Here is an 18,207-nt window from a genome sequence, read left to right on the forward strand (position 1 = left end):
AAAATAAAGGAAGAAATAAAGATCATCTCAGTAAATGCAGAAGGTCATTTGAAAAAATTCAACATTCATTAAAACAACTCTCTGCAAGGTAGGAATAAAAAGGAACATTCTCAATCTGATGAAAAGCATCTATGAAGAGTGCATAGCATACTTAAAGGTGAAATGTTACATGTTTTTCCACCAAGATGACGAGCAAGGCAGTATGTCTGCTGTATTTCTGTTCAGCGTTTACCTTAACCTCTAGCCTGTGCAGTGAAACGAGGATAGCCAAACTCGTCGCGGTGGAAAGGAAGGAGAAGTCTCTAATTTGCAGGTAGCTTGAATGTACACTTATGAAATCCTAATGAACCAACAAGTAGAAACTATCAAAATAATGTGAATTTAGCAAGGTCATGGATGTAAGGCCAACATACAAAAATCAATGGCATTTCTATATATTATCAGCAAACAAGTGGAAACAACTGGAAAAGTGAAAAGTAATACATTTTATAACGACATTAAAAAACAAAATACTTAGAAGTAGACTGAATGATGGGGCGCCTGGGTGGCGCAGTCGGTTGGGCGTCCGACTTCAGCTCAGGTCACGATCTCGCGGTCTGCGAGTTTGAGCCCCGAGTCGGGCTCTGGGCTGATGGCTCAGAGCCTGGAGCCTGCTTCCGATTCTGTGTCTCCCTCTCTCTCTGCCCCTCCCCCGTTCATACTCTGTCTCTCTCTGTCCCAAAAAATAAATAAACGTTGATAAAAAAAAAAGTAGACTGAATGAATAGTGTGCAAGACCTCTATTCTGAGAGCTATAAAATGTTTCTTAATGAGAGTGAAGGCCTAAATGAACATCCTTTGTTTATGGATTGGAAAATTCATATCGTTAAGATGTCAGTGCTCCGAAAACTGATCTAAAATTTCAAAGCAATCCCAGCAGGAATTACAATCCCAGAGGGCTTTTGCAGAAGTTGACTATTTTTTGAATTGCATTTAGAAATGCAAAGAGTCTAAGGAGAAAGAACAATCTAAAAACAAAACAAAACAAAAACAGAAAAATAATGCCGGGAGATTTTAGCAGTCATATTCATAATAATTAAAAAATTGGAAACAGGGTGCCTGGGTGGCTCAGTTGGTTAAGCAGCCAAATTCAGCTTGGGTCATGGTCTCACAGTTCATGAGTTCGAGCCCCGCGTCGGGCTCTGTGCCGACGGCTCAGAGCCTGGAGCCCATTTCGGATTCTGCGTCTCCCTCTCTCTGCCCCTCCCCCGCTCACACGCGGTCTCGCCTTCAAAAACAAATAAACGTTAAAACAATTTGTTTTTAAATTGGAGACAACCTAAATGGCAGCCAACAGAAGAATGGATGAAAGGAAGGATAAATTCGTAGGGTATCCATACGACGGACCACTACTCAGCAATAAAAATGAACCATCTATATGTGCAACTAGCTGTCATTTAGATGATGCAAACCCAGTCCATGTTGAAAATTTCAGAAGGCTGGTTTCCTGGAGTGGGGGGGGTGGGTCAACTGGGAAGGGGCAGGAGGGAGCTTCATGGGGTGATGAAAGATCTTTATCTTTGTGGCGATGTAAGTGAATGAATGTATCATTTGTCAACCGTGCACAGTTAAGAGCTGTGTGTTTCAGGGTATGTAAATTTTACCTGAAACGGAAGTGACTGGGGGGGGGGGGGCAGGGAAGGGACATAAGTGAAGCAAGGCTGGTGGGGTGGCAGGATGTGGAAGCCGGATCATCGGTGTATGGGGCTCATTGTGGTATTCTGTTTATAGATGTTTGAAATTCCCCATGAGAAACTGTTCAGGGTTTTTTTTTTTAATGTTTATTTATTTATTTTAAGAGAGTATGTGCATACACAAGTGGGGGAGGGTCAGAGAGAGAGAACCCCCGAGCAGGCTCCGTGCTGTCAGTGCAAAGCCCAAGGTGGGGCTTGATCCCGCGAACCGTGAGATCATGACCTGAGCCGAAATCAAGAGTCAGACGTTTAATCTACTGAGCCCCCCGGGCGCCCCTCATTTTTAATTTAGCACATGAAAAAAATGTAAGCTCAAACATTCTGATCAAGTTTCAGTTTAAGTACAAGGCTTAATGTGCTTCCCCCCAAATATTCTTATTTTTAGAGTCACTGCTGTTGTATCTGGTGAGCTGAGCTGAGTGTCACCATCTTTGGGTGTTGGCCTCGGAGGGCGTCCCTTGCTTGGTCACTGGTCCCTCTCCTTTACCAGGAGCCTCTGAACCGAAATGGTGTCTGGAAATGATTTGCTTGATAATCTTTTTGCAGATTTTCTTAAACCCCGGTGCTTCCTGACCTCTTTCCCGAGGCAGTAGCAATATCTTCCCTGTGTTTGTTAAGAGGTGTGTTGACTGCAAGCTACATACGTGCCCAACGGTCACCAGCCCTAGAAGGGGACTGAGGAGGGAGCAGATTCTCTGAAAACCAGACAGCTCCCAGGGTCTTTGGGTGATTTTTAAGGAAGAACCCCTCTAGATGGTGGTGACAAAATAAAACCAGCTTAGAGGTAAGTACATCTTGCCGTTTCCCACCCGCTAAATAAGCCAGCGAGAAAAGTGGGGGAAACGCAGGCCGCGTCGGCCGCCAGCCGAGTCATGCCGTCAGCCACAGAGGGTGAGACACTCCCGTCCGGCCAGCCCGCTGTGCCAGGCATACTCCCCTGAGGCGGCGGCAGCCTCGGCGGGGACGTGGGTTTGGCTGGCCTTGCTTCGTGCCCAGTGCGGCCGGCGTGGCGGAGAAGGCCCCCGGGGAACCTGCCTGCGGCCCCGCCCCAGCCCCCCACCCCCCAGCTCACCAGGTTTCTGACTTCGGTAAATGGTTTCATCCCTGACCTCTTCTGTGTAATTGGTGAATTTTAAATGGGCACCATATGTTCTTTTTCGCAACCTCAGGAAAGGTTCTCTGGGCTCGCTGCATTAATACAACCCACGTTTACATTGAGTCGTTTTACTTTTATTTTTACCTGAAAAGGCCTTCCTTTGGACGTTTTGCGCGCGTGGGGCTATTTCTGAATTAAACCCTAATGTGGCTGCAGTTCACCAGATTAGCCGATGCTGTTGGGATTGATGATATTTTGATGTTGTCGATGGTAATATTTTTGTATAGGTTTTAACGTTTACTGGTCTACCCATCCAAATGCTGGTATATTTTTGCAGGAATTAACCGATGACAGGTTGTGTGCTTTGTAAATCAAACAGCCATTCCTAAAGATAAGTTTATGGGGGAGAAAAGAAGGGAGCTTTGAGAAACTGCCGGGACGTTAGCAAGTGGCTGAAAGACTTCAGGGCAGCCTGGGGCCACCACAGCCACCCAGGGCCAGTCCACGCTAGTGGGTGTGTGAGAGGTCCTCCCAACTGGACCTAGGGTGGAGAGCGGCCCCAACCCTTGACCTCGGGCAGAGAGACCCAGAGGGATGGGAGTCAGTGGAAGGTGGCTAAACGCTGTGCAGTCAGCAAGCCTCTACAGATTCTGTGACCTTTGGGAACCACCTGTCAGGCCCTGCAGGAAGGGTAACCTGTTCCAGACACTACCGTTGTCTGTGACCTGCCTCGGTGTGGACTTTGCTGGGTTCAAGGTGCTCTTGGGGCGGGCGGCTTCTGTTCTGAGCTGCAGGCTAGGCAGCCATTCTCGCTCAGGGCAGAGCTCCCCTCCAGCAGCACAAGGGACACAGGCCAGCCTGGGAAGCCCCGGGGGGCTCAGGTTAGGGGTTCTGCTGCCCTTTCCGGGCCTCTAGGGGCCTGCCTGGCGGGACTCGCCCACACCCGCTACCAGCACACTGGGGATGCGCCGTGGATCCCATTCCCAGCATGGGGAACGGCTGAGCAGGAGACCGCACGGTCCCGGTTTGCCAGGCGAGGCGCCCCAGCAGGTAGGCACTGTGCGCTGGGAGAGGGCACTCACCTTCCGAGTTTGCACTGTTCCGTTTGTCCCCGTGGAAATGTAAGCCCTTTAATTATTTTTGAGGACAGATCGAACTTATTTCGGAGAAGAACCAGCTTAGGAGTAGCAGAGGGCCCCTAGAGAAAGCTTCAGCACCTCCTCTCCAGCAGAGCGCATGTTTGTTATTTTTGCCGTGATTCCTACTGTTTCTCTTTATTAATGCAACACAGAACTTTCTTCCAGGAAAGTGAGAAGGCCATAAACCTATTTCAATTCTATTGTTTATTTGTCGGAAGAAAAAAAAAAAATAGAGTCTTCCCCGAAATGCTCAAAAGCCTGCTGTTCTCTGTGTGGGGAACCCTGGGTGGGGACGGCCCAGGAGCACAGGCCACTTCCCACTGAATGCAGGCACAGCCACCCTAGGTGACGCAGGCTGCATCCAGGGGCTTGGATGCAAAGAGTGAAGCGCCCGGGGCGGACTAGACCAAGGCCTGAGTCCTGTGAGGTGCACAGGGCCAGCCAGCGGGGTCTCCTGGGAAGGCCAGCCATTCCCCTCGCGCAAGTGACTCGCGGAGGGTGGGTTGAGTGATGTGTTAGAGCAAGTGGGGGCCCCCCCCTCCCCGCTCAGGGCTGTAGCGTTCCTCCCAAGCCTCCAAGGTGCAGGCCAGCAGGTGCATGTCAGGAGTGGGGGAGGGCAGCGGTACAGAGGGAGTACAAGACCATCCCTGAGGCCCGCAGTGGTAGGGTTTGACAGAACTAGGTTAGTTCACAGGCTTTCAGTGTGTCATTTAATGAACTTTGAAAACGCATACCTGTGTGACTAACACCCCAGTCAAGAGACAGAACTTTTCTTGAAACAGGTATCTGTATACCGATGTTCACAGCAGCGTTATTCACAACAGCCAAAACTTGGAAGCAACCTCAGATGTCCAGTGACGGGTGAAGGGATAAACAAAATAGTGATCCATCCACACAACGGAATGGTATTCAGCTTCCAGCCGTACCATGGTCTTAGCTTACAGCGGTACAGTGGTCTCAACTAAGAAATTAACTGGTAAATACCATTAACTATGGACTTCACTCCGGTTTCTCCACCAACGTTGTTCTGTTCCAGGATCCAGTCCGTTCGCTTGTCATACCTCCTTAGTCTCCTCCAACCTGTGACAATTTCTTACACTTCCTTTTCTTTTGCGACCTTGACTCGTTAACCTATTTAGTTTTGTTCTTGAATCTCACAACCTCGAAAAATTTACCTAGTTTTTAGTAGTTTTCCTTTAGATTAGGATTTTCTCCCCATAGAATCATATCACCTGTGAGGAGAAAAGAGTTTTACTTTTTCCATTCCCATTTTTATACATTTCATTTCTTTTTCTTGCTTTATCTCACTGGTTATCACCTCCACTTGCTGTGGAATACAAGTGGAAAGAGTGGCCGTCCTTGCCATGTTCCCTTTCTTTGGGGAAGATCATTCCACTTCTGGCCATCGAGCATGGCGCTTGCTAAGCACAGGCTTCTCGGGGTGCCTGTTACCTCATGGAGGGTGCCTCCTTCTGTTCCCGGCTTGCTGAGAGTTTTCACAATGAGTGCGTTGAATGAGTTGAATCTTATCAAATACTTTCTCTGCCCCTGTTAGGATGATTATATGGTTGTTTTTCTTACTCTAAGTAGTGAATTACAATTAATCTTCAGATATTAACTTTGTATTCTGAGTGCACTCACTTGGTTATGACATACTATACCTTGTCTATACTGCTGGATGTAATTTGCTGTTATTTTGTGATGAATTTTTGTATCTCTGTTGAAGAAAAAATATTGGCCTATCATTTTCTTCTCTTTCATTATCACCAAAGTTTGGTGTTGGGCTTAATGCTGGACTCACAGGGCGTGTTGGGAAGTGATGCCTCTTCCTCTCTTCTCCGAAACAGTGCGGTAACATCGGTCTTGTTTCTTTCTCAGATACTGGGTAGAATTTACCAGTGAAGCTCTTTGAGCCTGGAATTTTCTGTATGAAAAGGCCATTATTTATGGATGCAATTTTAAAAACTGATGGAGGGCTGTTTACATTTTCTGTGTATTTTGTGCCAGTTATATTTTTATATAGTTCATGGAATTTACCTATCTCCTCTAAGTTGTTAAATCTCGGGCACGATGAGGTCCACAACAGCCCTTTAGTAACCCCTCGATGTGCAAAGTCTTTTTTTCCCCATCCCTGATGTTAGTGTCTCATGTTTGCTTTTTTGTTCGTGTCTTGATCAGTCATGCGAGATAGTATAATTTTCTGTCAGTACATAGCAAACTGCCCCAAAATTAGTAGCTGAAAACAACAGTGATTATTTTACTCTCCCACGGAATGGCTTCTGCTTCCATCTGGGCCCACCACAGGGCTGCCGTTAGCTGGAGGGTCAGCAGGCCTGGAATATGGTTGCAGCCTCACATGCTCAGCACATGATCTCCGTCACATGGCCTCTCCTGCTCCTGTGGGTTAGACAAGCTTCCTGCTCACAGGACAGTATTCCAAGGGGGCAAAGCCACAAGTCCCAAGACAATCTGAGTCCTGGGCTCTGAATCTACACAGCATCACTTCTGCCACGTTCTCTTGAGCAAGATGGAATCACTCGGCCAGCCGATTTCATACACTTGAGAAATGTGGGGGAGACGTGGCGAAATTTCACTGCAAAGGACCCTGCCTTCTGTGACAAAGGAATTTGTGGCCATGAAGCAATCTGTCACATTCCACAATCTGCCCACAGTTTTCTCCCTACGTGCGCCATATTCTTTCTCCCATCTCGGGATGCCCGAAACTCTCATCCCTGTTAGGGCCTCAGACTCCCAGGCCAGGTTCTCATGATCTACATCAGGATCATCCATCTGGACACACACACATACACACCCCTCCTCTGGTGTGTGTCCTCTGAACCAACGAACCAAGTTACCCCACAAACAGGACCTAGAAAAACACAGGGCCAGCTGCTCCCATCAAACAGAGGAGGAGCATAAGGCACGTGCAAGTCCCTGGAGCCTACCAGTTCTGAAATCCAGATGAACCAGGCTGCCCGAGCCCCCACTCCAGATCCAAGAGATACTCTGATTAAGGCCCAGTTCTGTTCTCAGGAAGGATTTCCTGATCCATTGTTCTGTCCACTGTTCTCTCATTCTGCTCTCTCAAGGTCCTTTCTTTCCCACCAGAAGGGGCCCATGTTTAAAGGTCAGTAGGTTTCTGTGTCTGATTCTTGCTCATAGAAAACTGGAGTCCCACGCGCCTGGGTGGCTCAGTTGGTGAAGCGTCCGACTTCGTTCAGGTCATGATCTCACGGTTCATGAGTTTGAGTTCCACATGGGGTTCTGTGCTGACAGCTTGGAGCCTGGAGCCTGCTTCAGATTCTGTGTCTCCCTGTCTGTTCCTCCCCTGCTCTCACAATGTTTCTCTCTCTCAAAAATAAGTAAAAGATTTAATAAAGGTTTTTTTTTTTTTTTGAAGAAAGCTGGGGTCCCAGAAGCATCTTTTCATTTTCAATAATCTTGATTTTTTTTTTTTTGTCCAAGCTGGTAGTGCTCTTACTGATGCAATTCTCTTAAAAATGTTTTAGGTCTCCTATGAATCTTGTTGGAATCTCCTCTCTGCCCCCCAACAACCATCACCATAACTCTTTTCAAGACAAACCTGTCCCTACTTTGGATATGTCAGGCTTCGTTGAACCAGTGCCCCACAGATCCTTGGAAGCCCCTTTTCTCTTGTTGAGAAAGTCTATAAGGCACTGCTTCATACCGCTCTGAGGCCTTACAGTCCCTTGATTCAGTCTTTACTCTGAGTCCATTTGTTCCTTCCTGAATATTTTGCTGACTTTTGAAGCGGGAAATGTGAACAACTTTCCTTTTGGAACCAGGTAGGTAATTCTGATCTGCATATATCCTGTCAATTCTGCTTGCAGATGCCAGTTTGGGTTTTTTTGTTGGGTTTGTTTTAGCTCCTGCCTCTCTTCTTCCGTGTCGTCCTGCGTCATCGTGGGGCCCTAACAGGCACTCTCAACAGTCTGCCTAGAAGTAGGTCTCAGCCGTGTGCATGGGTTCAGGCACGTCTTCCGTGTTCCACTGGTGGCAGTCCTGCCCCTCGTCCTCCTGCCCCTGGCACGGGTCGTTCTCCCTGAAACCAGGCCTCTGCTTTGCAATTTCCCTGAAGCCATCTCCGTGCTCTGCATTCTCCCCAAAACCGGGCCCGTGCTCGGCGTCCTCCCCGCCGTCCAGACGCCCATTTCCATTTCAGCTATTTCTTCCTGCCCAGCAATCGACCCAAACACCTAAATCAACAATGACTTGTTTCTCGTGTTTCTGTGGCTTGGCCAGGCTCTTCTTACTCCCATGGTGTGCTCAGCTTCAGGCTCCGTAGGGCGCGATGGCCCGGAGAGCCTGATGGACATGCCCAGTGTTTGCTGCTCAGCTGGCACCTCTGTTCTCTCCCACCCAACCTCCCCCCACTACTCCAGAAGGCATCCCCCCCCGCTGGCCTCAGGCCCCTGTGTCAGAAGGACAAGGACAAAGGCTGCCTAGACGTGAGGCTCCCCAAGCTCACATGACCTCCCGTCCACCACGCCCTGTTTTGGGTCAAAGTGAGTCACAGGGTGGCTCATTTCAAGAGAGGGGATGTGGACCCCGCCACTTGGTGTGGTCAGGGCCAAGTGACCCTGCAGAGGATCCTGGGAAGACTGCTGTGGTACTCGGGGAAACCGTCTGTCACACCAAGAGTGTCTCAGCCTCGTTGATCTTTTCAGGACCTGGCGGCTCTTTGACGTCATTGATCTTCTTACCCACTGCTCCACCCCGCCGGACTGTGTCACAGAATGTTCACGACAGGGGTCACTCCCAAAGGGAGCCTCCTCCCTGTATGAGGCTCAGAATGCAAGCACTGGCACCTTCTGCAAGTTCGATTCTGCAGAGGAACCACCGAAGCCCCTTCTCCCGTGGGGTCTCACACCGGGGCACCGGAGGGGGGCGTTTTGGGGAACAAGGCCTGTGCTCATTTTGTGCAGACCGGCAGCTTGCTCGTTCTTGCCTCTCTCTCCACTGACCCCCCCCCTTTCAAGTGCCTGCCCCCTCTCCTCCCTGTGGCCTCCCTTCCTTCTCTTCTTCTTCTTTCAACGTTTATATTATTTTTGAGAGAGAGCACACGAGCAGGGGAGGAGAAGGGAGAAGGACACAGAGAATCCAAAGCAGGCTCTGACCTGAGGAGAAGTCGGACGCTCAACCCACCGAACCACCCAGGTCGTCCCTTTTGTCCTTCAGGGAACTGTTGAGAATCGAATAGCAATGCGTCTTCCGGGGGCCTTTGCCGAAGCGTTGCTGTAGAGCCCGGAAGGAGGCTGTTGAGAGCAGCTCTGGCAGGGGGACCTGGTCCTGCTGCGTGGCTTGAGGAAGGCCGAGATGGGGCATGCGGAGGCAGGCGGCCCTCCTGAGCCTCTGCTGTCTGCACAGTCACGGGCGCCCTTCCCTCCCTCGGGGGACGGAGGCTGACCGACCAGGAGGGCGCTGTTCCCGTGTCAGCACAGGGTCCTTGGCGGGGTGTCTGGTGTGCCGGGTCAGCCCAGCCGGAGGTGGCAGGCGGGAGCCGTGCCAGCCGGACTTTCTGGTCTTGTTTCCTGACCCCACGTCGCCTACAGGCCCTGCCTCGTTTCTCTCTCCGATCCCCCATCTCTCTCGTTATCAAAGGTGGGAAAAAAGGCAACTGTTTCCAGAGGCTGCTCTGCTCGCCTGGGCTCCCTTGGGCCTCACCAGTTTCTGTGTTTACGGGGCTGCTGGGCTCTCGGGGCAGATGATCCCAAGAAGGGAGTGAGGTCACTTTTAGTGTCAGTCTTGGTTAAGTTCACTCTCGGCCGAATGTGAAATGGGCTCTTCAGCGTCCCTGCTTCTCGGTGATTCTGGGTGTGCGGCCCAGCCGGGAGCTGGTCCACTGAGCCCTGACCCAGACAGCGGTCCGTGAGCCCCACAGACACCTGCACGCCCCAAGGGAACACTGTATTATGAGTCGGCGAGCCAAGGGGCTGGTGGCCAAAAAGAGCCCCTCCGGAGAGGCGTGTACCCTCTGCCCTCCCCGCCTCCACTTTGGGGGCACCTTCAAGTGGGCGGCCGCAGGCCTTATCCCTTCGGTGCTAGATGGTGTCGTCCGTTGGTTATGAAAGCAGTGTGGTCACAGCAAGGGCTGAAGCTGGGTCTGGTCCCTGTGTCTGTGGGAGATGGAATCAGGTTCTTTCAGTCCAGCCGCGTCTTGGGCCGCAAGCTGCTGTGGAAACCTGGATTTTTCTCCAAAACATGTCAGAGAAGACTGCGGGGATGTTCACATGAGAAGAAACTAAGGCGCAGGACAACCGGGGGCAGTGCTGCTCCCAGACCAGACCTGTAGCAGGGGGAAGGCGTGCCAGTCGGTGCTGTTGGACCAGGTGACAGAACGGAGGACGAGTGGTCGACTGAAACGTGTATCAGAATCCCACTTGCTGAGGTTGCTGACCGCCAAATCCACGGGAGGAGCGCTCCGACCCTTGAGAAGCACACGCTCGAGTATTTGGGGGTGAACAGCCAAGATGTGCTCACCTTGCTCCCAAGCGGTTCAGAAAAAATCTACGTTGGCCGGCGGGGGGCAGGGGGTGGGCGTGGGGGCAGTAACGATGCTCTTAGCAGCACGGCCACCTGGGCCTAGGTGTTGGGGTGTTCTCCATTCTGCCAGCTTCCCTGGAAGTGGTTTCCAGGTAGAAAGTTGTTAGAAAATGGTTTTGTTTTCCAAGGGCCTAGGTGTAGAGGAGAGCCCCCCACAGGCCCCAGAGCACCCTTTCGTGCACACGAATCCGCACGAAGCGCCGAGGTTCCTCCCTGCAAGCCAGGCGCACCCCCCACCCGTGTGCAGAAGCCAAACTCCGCGTTTCAGTTTCAGGCTGTTGAACAGCGTGGGGCAAAGAGTCTTCCTTGAGCGTTTGGAGTACCTGTTCTCTCTCCCCCCATTTGCTCCAAAGCCCTCAGATGCCCTTAGCGTTTGGATTGATTCTCCTCATTGGGCCTGTCTTCAATTTGGTTTCAGGCACTTTCCAATAAGTGCATGAAGTGCTCTGGGGCTCCGGAGAGGCACTCCAGAAATCAATACGTGTTCATCATCGTTGCGGCGGTTACGAGCGCCGGCCGTCCCCCGGAGCCAGGCCCACCAGGGATGCGTGTCCTCCCCCGCTGCTCGGCTCGTTTTGTGTCTCCCCGCGGATGGCCCGCGGTTGTGTCTCAGTGATGATCAATGCCACCGCGTCAGCGTGTCACCGTTAGTGCCAGTGGCTTGGCCCTCTCACTGTCCTCTCGGAGACCTGGAGATTTAGGGTCCACGGCTGTGCGTTCCTGTCCTGCCCTTGTTGATTGGGGGACGGGGGTGGGGGTGGCACACAGGAGACCCAAGAAGGGGCTTTTCCTTCTCAGTGTTTGCCATCTGCTGGGGCAGCATCACTGCCCACTGGGGGTCCAGACCCGTTTGGATGTCCAGACGTTTATGCCAGCTCCGTGTGGGTGTCATCTGGCCCATTTTGAGGAAGGATGTGGTCGCCCCGATCCCAGGCGCTCGAAGAAAGCCCCATGCATCACTCACGTGTGGAAACGAGAATAGTAGTCACGTGTAGGCAGCACTCTACAGTGTGCAAAGCCGCTGTCCAGACGTTATTCATCTCGTGGAAACTCGCAGTCCCAAGAGGTGGGCAGACAGTTGGGGGGCTTCCCACTTTGGAGGCTGGGCCGGGTGGAGCTGCTCGGTGAGCTCATGCCCGTGAGCAGTCCAAGAATGGCCTGGATTCTGAGCCTTTACCCGGTCAGCAGCACCGCCGGGAAGGGAGGTGGACTTTCCTCCTTTCTGCCCTTTGCACAGCACGGAGGAAAGTTCAGGGCAGAAGAGTGGGCCAGGCTACTTTGGCCCTCACTTGCTTTCTTCCAAACCAGCGGCAGCTGGGGGGTGTGGGACTTGCCCAGCGCGGCCTGGATGTCTGGACAGAGTATTAGGCTGGGAGTCACGCGTACAGCCGAGCCCCTGTCCTCCTGTCCGGGCTTCATGGTGGCACGAGGATGTGGCTTCTTCTGTGTCCAGCGCTGGGGGAGCACACCGAGGCCGTCTCTGCCTCTGTGTCATCCCCCGTGCCCCATCCCGGTGTGTCACCTGGGGTTCTGTCCCAGCGCACTGACCCCTACCATCCCATCAGCAAGTCTCAGTGCCCCCGCTTCTCAAGCAGGAGAGCCGAGTCCCCGAGAGCCGAGGCGCGTTCCCCACGTTGTGCCTGGTTGGCTCCTGGCTCTAGGCCCTCCCTGCTCACCATCTCTGGACCAAGAGGTCTGGCTGGCACGGGGGGTTGGGGGGGAGGGGCACTCTCCCCTGCCGGGACGCTCAGAGGCTCGTGAAGAGGGTTCCCCAAGCCGACGTATGAGGAGCAGCTGGTGTGGATTCTCCTCCGTCTCCCAAGGTGTCTGCAGCATCCGTCTGTCCACCCCGCAGTGGCCTCCTGGCTCTGCTCCCTGGCTGCCCTGCCCCCGCTCCACCCAGCTCACCATCTGCCACACTGGCCCCTCAAGCCTGTCCCCACAGTGACCAGACTGTTCGGAACTCCACAGGCCACACGCTCCTGTCTGAAACCCACTGCTGGCTCCCACCAAGCCCTCCCGCAGTATAGCAGCCAGGCTGCACAGCCCGTCACCCTGGCACGGTCACCCTGGCCGTCCCCAGCTCCCAACACCCCCCGGCCCCACGCTGTCACCGGGAATGCCACCCCTTCGTGAGGCCGAGCCTGTGCACCCCTCAGAGCCCCACCTCTGACACCCCTCCGTGCAGCCCCTGCTTTGGGGCTTCGTCCTGCTGTCTGGACAGTCGGCCCTGAGATCACGGACGCTTGCCACATAGGAAGCCAGCTGTGCATTGTCGGCCAGAGGTCAGAAAGTAAAGAGCAGGCCACCTGCCTTCTGGGCGGAGACGCCCATAACGTCAGCGTCAACGCCGATTCTGGAGGAGTGAAGATGGGAGAGAAGTGGGTGGGAGAGCGGCTGGGGTTGGGGGAGCACCCGTGGGGGCGCCCGGGCCCCAGCCCTTTCCCTCGGGAGCCAGCACGATGCCACCCCCACCCCGTGGGAGGCAGGAAAGTGTCGTGAACGGCCCCGTTGCTTCTTGGCTCCAACCCCGTCTTCTGCCCTTCACTTCCAGGCGGCGGGAAATGGCTCCCTCCCACTGGGATAGACGGTGTCCAGGCTCCCGGCAGGTCGGCCCTGGGGTGGTGGAGGCCGGGACTCCAGTCACTGCAGACAGAGGAAACTGGCCCGGGACCCGAGGCAGGCTTTTGAGAACAAGCCCCGGCCTGTAAATAGTGGCCCAGGTCCGTCCACAGTGCCGCTGCCCGCTCCCCCGGCCCGCGACCCCCGCCATCCTGCGAGTGAGCACAGCCCACGTCTGCGGCTTCAGGAGGGCCCGGCTATGGGATGCTGTTGACGAGGCATTTGTAAACATTTCATCTTCACGTTAAAAATACGGGACCGGGAACCATCAGCGGCTGACAAGAGAAGGGCTTTCTCTGCTGGTCGTGGGGGTAGAAGCCAACAGCAGGTGTGGCTCGGGCCAAAGGACCAAAGGGTTGTGAGTCAGAAACGTGTAAACGGCTGCTGTTGGCAAGGCAGTTGTAGCCCAGACCTGTGGGGGTCGAGGATCTCAGACGGGCCCGTCATTGCCTCCGAGCGCGTGCCAAGCGTAGACGGCTCATACAAAACAAAATGGATGGTTTATTTACGTCTGGTGCCATTAAGAATGGAGGAGAAAAGTTCAGCCCAGGATAAGAAGCTTAAATCTTGATTCTTCCCTTCCCCCTCGCAAAAAGAATGGATTCCTTGCATTGTAAATTATCCAGCCCTTGTCCTTGGCTTGGCAGCTACTTCGGGCTGGTATGGACATTGCATAATCTTAAATATTGATTCTGGTTAGACTAAAAAAAAAAGAAAAAGTCCAAGTGCACGGGGCTCCACCGGTCTGCCTGTCCAGGAAATCACCTTCCCCATAGCTCACTTCTGATGGCCTCTAGCCTTCCTGACAGCAAGATCCATTCTGATTAGAAAAGGTCCAGGAGAAAAAGCAACGGTCAGGATCACTTCCTCCATTGCAGCAAACACCGGCTGGACTCCTGCCCTCCTGAGCTTTCTGCACAGAGCAAACCAGGGTGAGCCCACGTCCCCCGGCTCTTCTCCCGTCGCCCCCCAAACTCAGCTGCCCCCACCGCTCCCGTTCACGGCCTCTACACCGGGTGTTGGGGTGCACCCCTGCTGAGGGCGACAGGCTCCCCCCAGACGCTTGTCCCCGAGAGATACTTAGCGTGGCCAAGTGCCTATCCCACTCACGGAAGAAACGTCCTTTTAGAACGAAAATCATTTTCAGAAAAAGAAAGCTCTGTGGTATTTGCCGCTGGACCACCGAGGCCTCTAGGCGCCGACATGATTAAGGCTTGGGTTTTAGCAGAACGGAGAGAATAATCTTTGTGGACATCCGTTAGGGTTAAAAATGAACCGCTGATCACCCCCTGCGACGCACAGACCACATCGCACTGCGGGGGGAGGCGGCAAACATCAGGCAGAGGACGTGTCTCCCGTCCCAGGCCCGGTGACGCCACTTCCATGACTAAATACAGAAGGAAAACCCAACCGTGAACTATTTTCTTCAGGTTGGCCACTTGTGGTGCAGTTTCATGAAACACAATTAACGTCCGGCGTCCTCTGCGGCCAGAATTTCACGGTGTGTTACCTGAGCAGTCAGCTTCCGTTAACTGGCCGGGAGCAGCGAAGGCAGGGAGGTCTGTTGACTGATGTCTTCGGTTTGATGTTTCAAAGGCCTTCCTCCAACAATGGTTTCTAGTTACTCCAGGCTGTCCCTTGAATTACCGCAGACACCCAAGGTTGCTGGCGAGATGAGGGTACGTGTTAGGACGGGGCCCCTGCTCCCCAGTTACGGGGACCGCTCTCTCCTGCAGTTACCGGGAGAGGCTCTTGGCATGGAAGCTTGTGTCCGGGCGTAACGCGGAGGCTCGTGTGTTCAAGGCAAGCCGACCGATTGCTTGGTCTCCTGGATTGGTTCGGATGGGTTCCGCTACAAGAAAGCGGCGAAGCAGGGCCTGGGACAGCCTCCTCTTGGTTTGCACTGTGGGCGGCTCTTGCCGGGACCCTTGCATACACCTAAGATACCCTCCTTCCGGCATTTTCTGAGCCTACCGGAGTGCCAGGGTCATGGTGAGCAAGTTCCACAGTGAGCCTCGAGATCGCTGGTGCAAACACCGGCCGCCACGCTCCCAAGGCCCCGCCAGACCCAACGGGCTCTTCCTGAGGTTTGGCTCAAGCCGCAGAGGGCCCAACGGTCCCGAGAAGATGCAGCAGGTCAGCACTGCACAAACAGCCCTGTAGTCAGATGAGCCGTCTGGCCCGTAAAGCAGGCCCAGGAAAACATCTCCGTGCGGACCGTTTGTTGCTGGTGGTGTCAACTGAAAATAGACTGGTCAATTTGTATTTCTTTTCAAAAGTCTCTGCTTGTCAGCACGGCCCTCCCCGCAGCCTGGTTCCAGTCCCCACCCCAGCGAGGCCGCATGCAGGAGCCTCTACAGACAGCAGGTGCCACGTAGGGTCCGGCCCCTGGCCGCCCCCTTTCTCTCCAGAACTGTCCCTGGACCTACCTGCAGGCTACCTCAGCCTCGTGAACCGAGTGTCTTTCCCGTTTCCTCCGTTCCTAACCGTCTGATTCAGTGGTTTCACATTCTCAGGCTCTCCCTTAACTTTTATGAAGAAGAAGGAGAAGGAGAAGAAAAGGGAGAAGAAGGAGGAGGGGGAGGGGGAGGAGAGGGGAGGGGAGGGGGGGAGGAAGAAGAAGAGGAAGAGGAAGAGGAAGGAGAAGGGAAAATGGTATCAGCTTCCCGGTGTCCAAGAATGATTTGCGTTTTTCAAGTTGTATTTTCTATTTCTGTTCCCTGTCTCGGCCGCTCATCCCTGAGCTCCTCCAACGACCCTCGTGGAGACCAGTCATTCCTAACAATTTCCAGCACCCAGTCCCCATACGCTGCTCCGCGGCTGCCTCGTTACAATCTTACTTACGTCCAAGAGATGCTCTAGCCCCCTGGTAAAAACTGCCTTTGGCTTAGAAGTTCCCCCATACAGACGCTTCGTTTAATTTCTTTGCTTCTCTGTGTCTTAGTTTCCCCACATGGATCAGACCTTGTCAAACAGGCAGCTCGGGGCTGCCCGATGGCCCCGGAGAGAAAGCCCAGAGCCCTCTGATGCCTCACGTGAGTACAGCGCTTTGCAGTTCACATGGCCTCTTTCTCCTTCTGGGCAGCAGCTTCTGCGGTCCGTGACACCGTTCCCATCTCAGAGATGAGAAGTCGGAGTGTAGGCTTTTCTTGAGGTCTCTGGTCTTGAGCCTGGATTTTGACCAGGCCTTGTGACCCCAAACCCTGAGTCCTGTCCAGTTCACACGGATGTGACTTCACAGCACAAGGGAAGGTCCTGTGCAGCCCTTCGTGGCGGAATATGCTGTTTGAACTTGGCTGTGCCTTTGCCTGAGCTCAGCATTCTGAGTGTTGCGACATGAACAGCCTTCCGGCCCCAAGCGGCCAGAAGCAGCCGCCACGCCCGGCAGAAGGCACCACCTCCATGTTTGAAAGTAGACCCACGTGCCTGAGGTGCTGTGGTCTCCTGTCGGGCAGCCAGCAGGCCTCCGCACCTGCCAGGGGGTGGCGGGGAGCAGGTCTCCCGCAAGTGTGCACGGGGCAGTCACGGTGGGACCGGGGAGCTGCCCCCGGAGAAGACGGGAGAGTGGTGAGCGTCTGTGTGGACTCACCTGCGTGGCTCCAGAACCTTCCGTCAGCTGGTGTTCAGGGCTCTCTGCAGAGGCCTGCTTGCTTTGGAAGTGGCGCGTGAACCAAAACAGGATTTCTGGAAGGAATCCTTCCTGTTCCTCAAACCTCCTCTTTCCTGCCCTGGCCCTGGCCCTGGCCCTGGCCAAGCAAGGTCTGCCAACTCCCAAGTTATCAAAGTGCCCTCTCCACCTGTCCTATGGGGCACTTGTCCCAGTGGCTCTTAAATTCTGGTGGAGTAAGTGGAGACACTTCTTTCATTCCTGAATGGGAAGATTCAGTGTCTTAAAGTCTGTAGTCTCCAAATTATAAATTCTATGTAGTATCACACTGATTCTGAAGTTACTTAGAAGAGTAAATGCACAAAAATAGCCAAGAAAAAACATTTTAAAGGTTCTCAGAGAAGGTTTGCCCTTCTGGGAATAAAAATACGTTTCAAAAAAAAAAAGCTGCAGAAATTAAAATAAGTGGTGTCTGGGAAGGAAAACCCAAAAAGGTCAGTAGAAGGAAAATAAGGAACTGTCACTATGATACTTTAAATCAGCAGAAAGGATGCGCTGGTAATTCAGTATGTGGTTTGAGTATAACTCGTCCCCATATTTAAAAAAAAAAGTAAATTTCTCCTCATATCAAACATAAAATTAAACTCTGGAGAGATTAAAGACCCATGAAACTATCAGAGTATCAGGATGCAATGTAAGAGAATTTTGTTTTTAAATCTTTAGATGGAGAATATCATCCTAAGCAAAGATGTGGAAGCCATGAGGGAAAGGCTGACGCACAGATCACCAGGGGCAGGGGCCGGCGCGTACGGGGACAGAAGCCCAAAGCAAAGCTGTCGACCTGGAGAAGATCATTGCAAGGTATAGACAGAGAAAGAGGTGAGAGCCACAAAATACAATGAGCAGCTGCAAATTAACAAGAAACAGAGGACGCAGTAGAAAAATGGAGAGATGACCACAGGTGCTTCACAGAAAACAAATGGTCCATGAATATGTGAAATACACTAAACCTCACTGGGAGTTAAGGAAATGCAGATTGAGGGGCGCCTGGGTGGCTCAGTCGGTTGAGCGTCCGACTTCGGCTCAGGTCATGATCTCACGGTTCGTGGGTTCGAGCCCCACGTCGGGCTCTGTGCTGACAGCTCAGAGCCTGGAGCCTGCTTCGGATTCTGTGTCTCCCTCTCTCTCTCCGCCCCCCCCCACACTCTCTCTCACTCTCAAAAATAAATAAACATTAAAAAAAATAATAAGGGGCGCCTGGGTGGCTCAGTCGGTCGAGCGTCCGACTTCGGCTCAGGTCACGATCTCGCGGTCCGTGAGTTGGAGCCCCGCGTCGGGCTCTGTGCTGATGGCTCAGAGCCTGGAACCTGTTTCAGATTCTGTGTCTCCCTCTCTCTCTGCCCCTCCCCCGTTCATGCTCTGTTTCTCTCTGTCTCAAAACTAAAT

General features: G+C 53.1%; 1 long non-coding RNA gene across 3 annotated transcripts in view; it reads left to right on the forward strand.

Annotated features, from left to right (window-relative positions):
* LOC123380954 overlaps positions 1-17,832 on the forward strand; it is a 35,049-nt gene extending 17,217 nt beyond the window's left edge. For 2 of the 3 annotated variants that reach the window (XR_006587423.1, XR_006587422.1), the window contains 3 exons: positions 7,478-7,774; positions 16,099-16,189; positions 17,485-17,832. This is a non-coding gene — a long non-coding RNA (uncharacterized LOC123380954). The remainder of the gene's footprint in view (positions 1-7,477; positions 7,775-16,098; positions 16,190-17,484) is intronic. The other variant, XR_006587424.1, reaches the window with a different exon arrangement.
* The last annotated feature ends 375 nt before the right edge of the window (positions 17,833-18,207 follow it).

The sequence above is a fragment of the Felis catus genome, chromosome D2 (assembly GCF_018350175.1).
Source record: "Felis catus isolate Fca126 chromosome D2, F.catus_Fca126_mat1.0, whole genome shotgun sequence".
NCBI lineage: Eukaryota > Metazoa > Chordata > Mammalia > Carnivora > Felidae > Felis > Felis catus.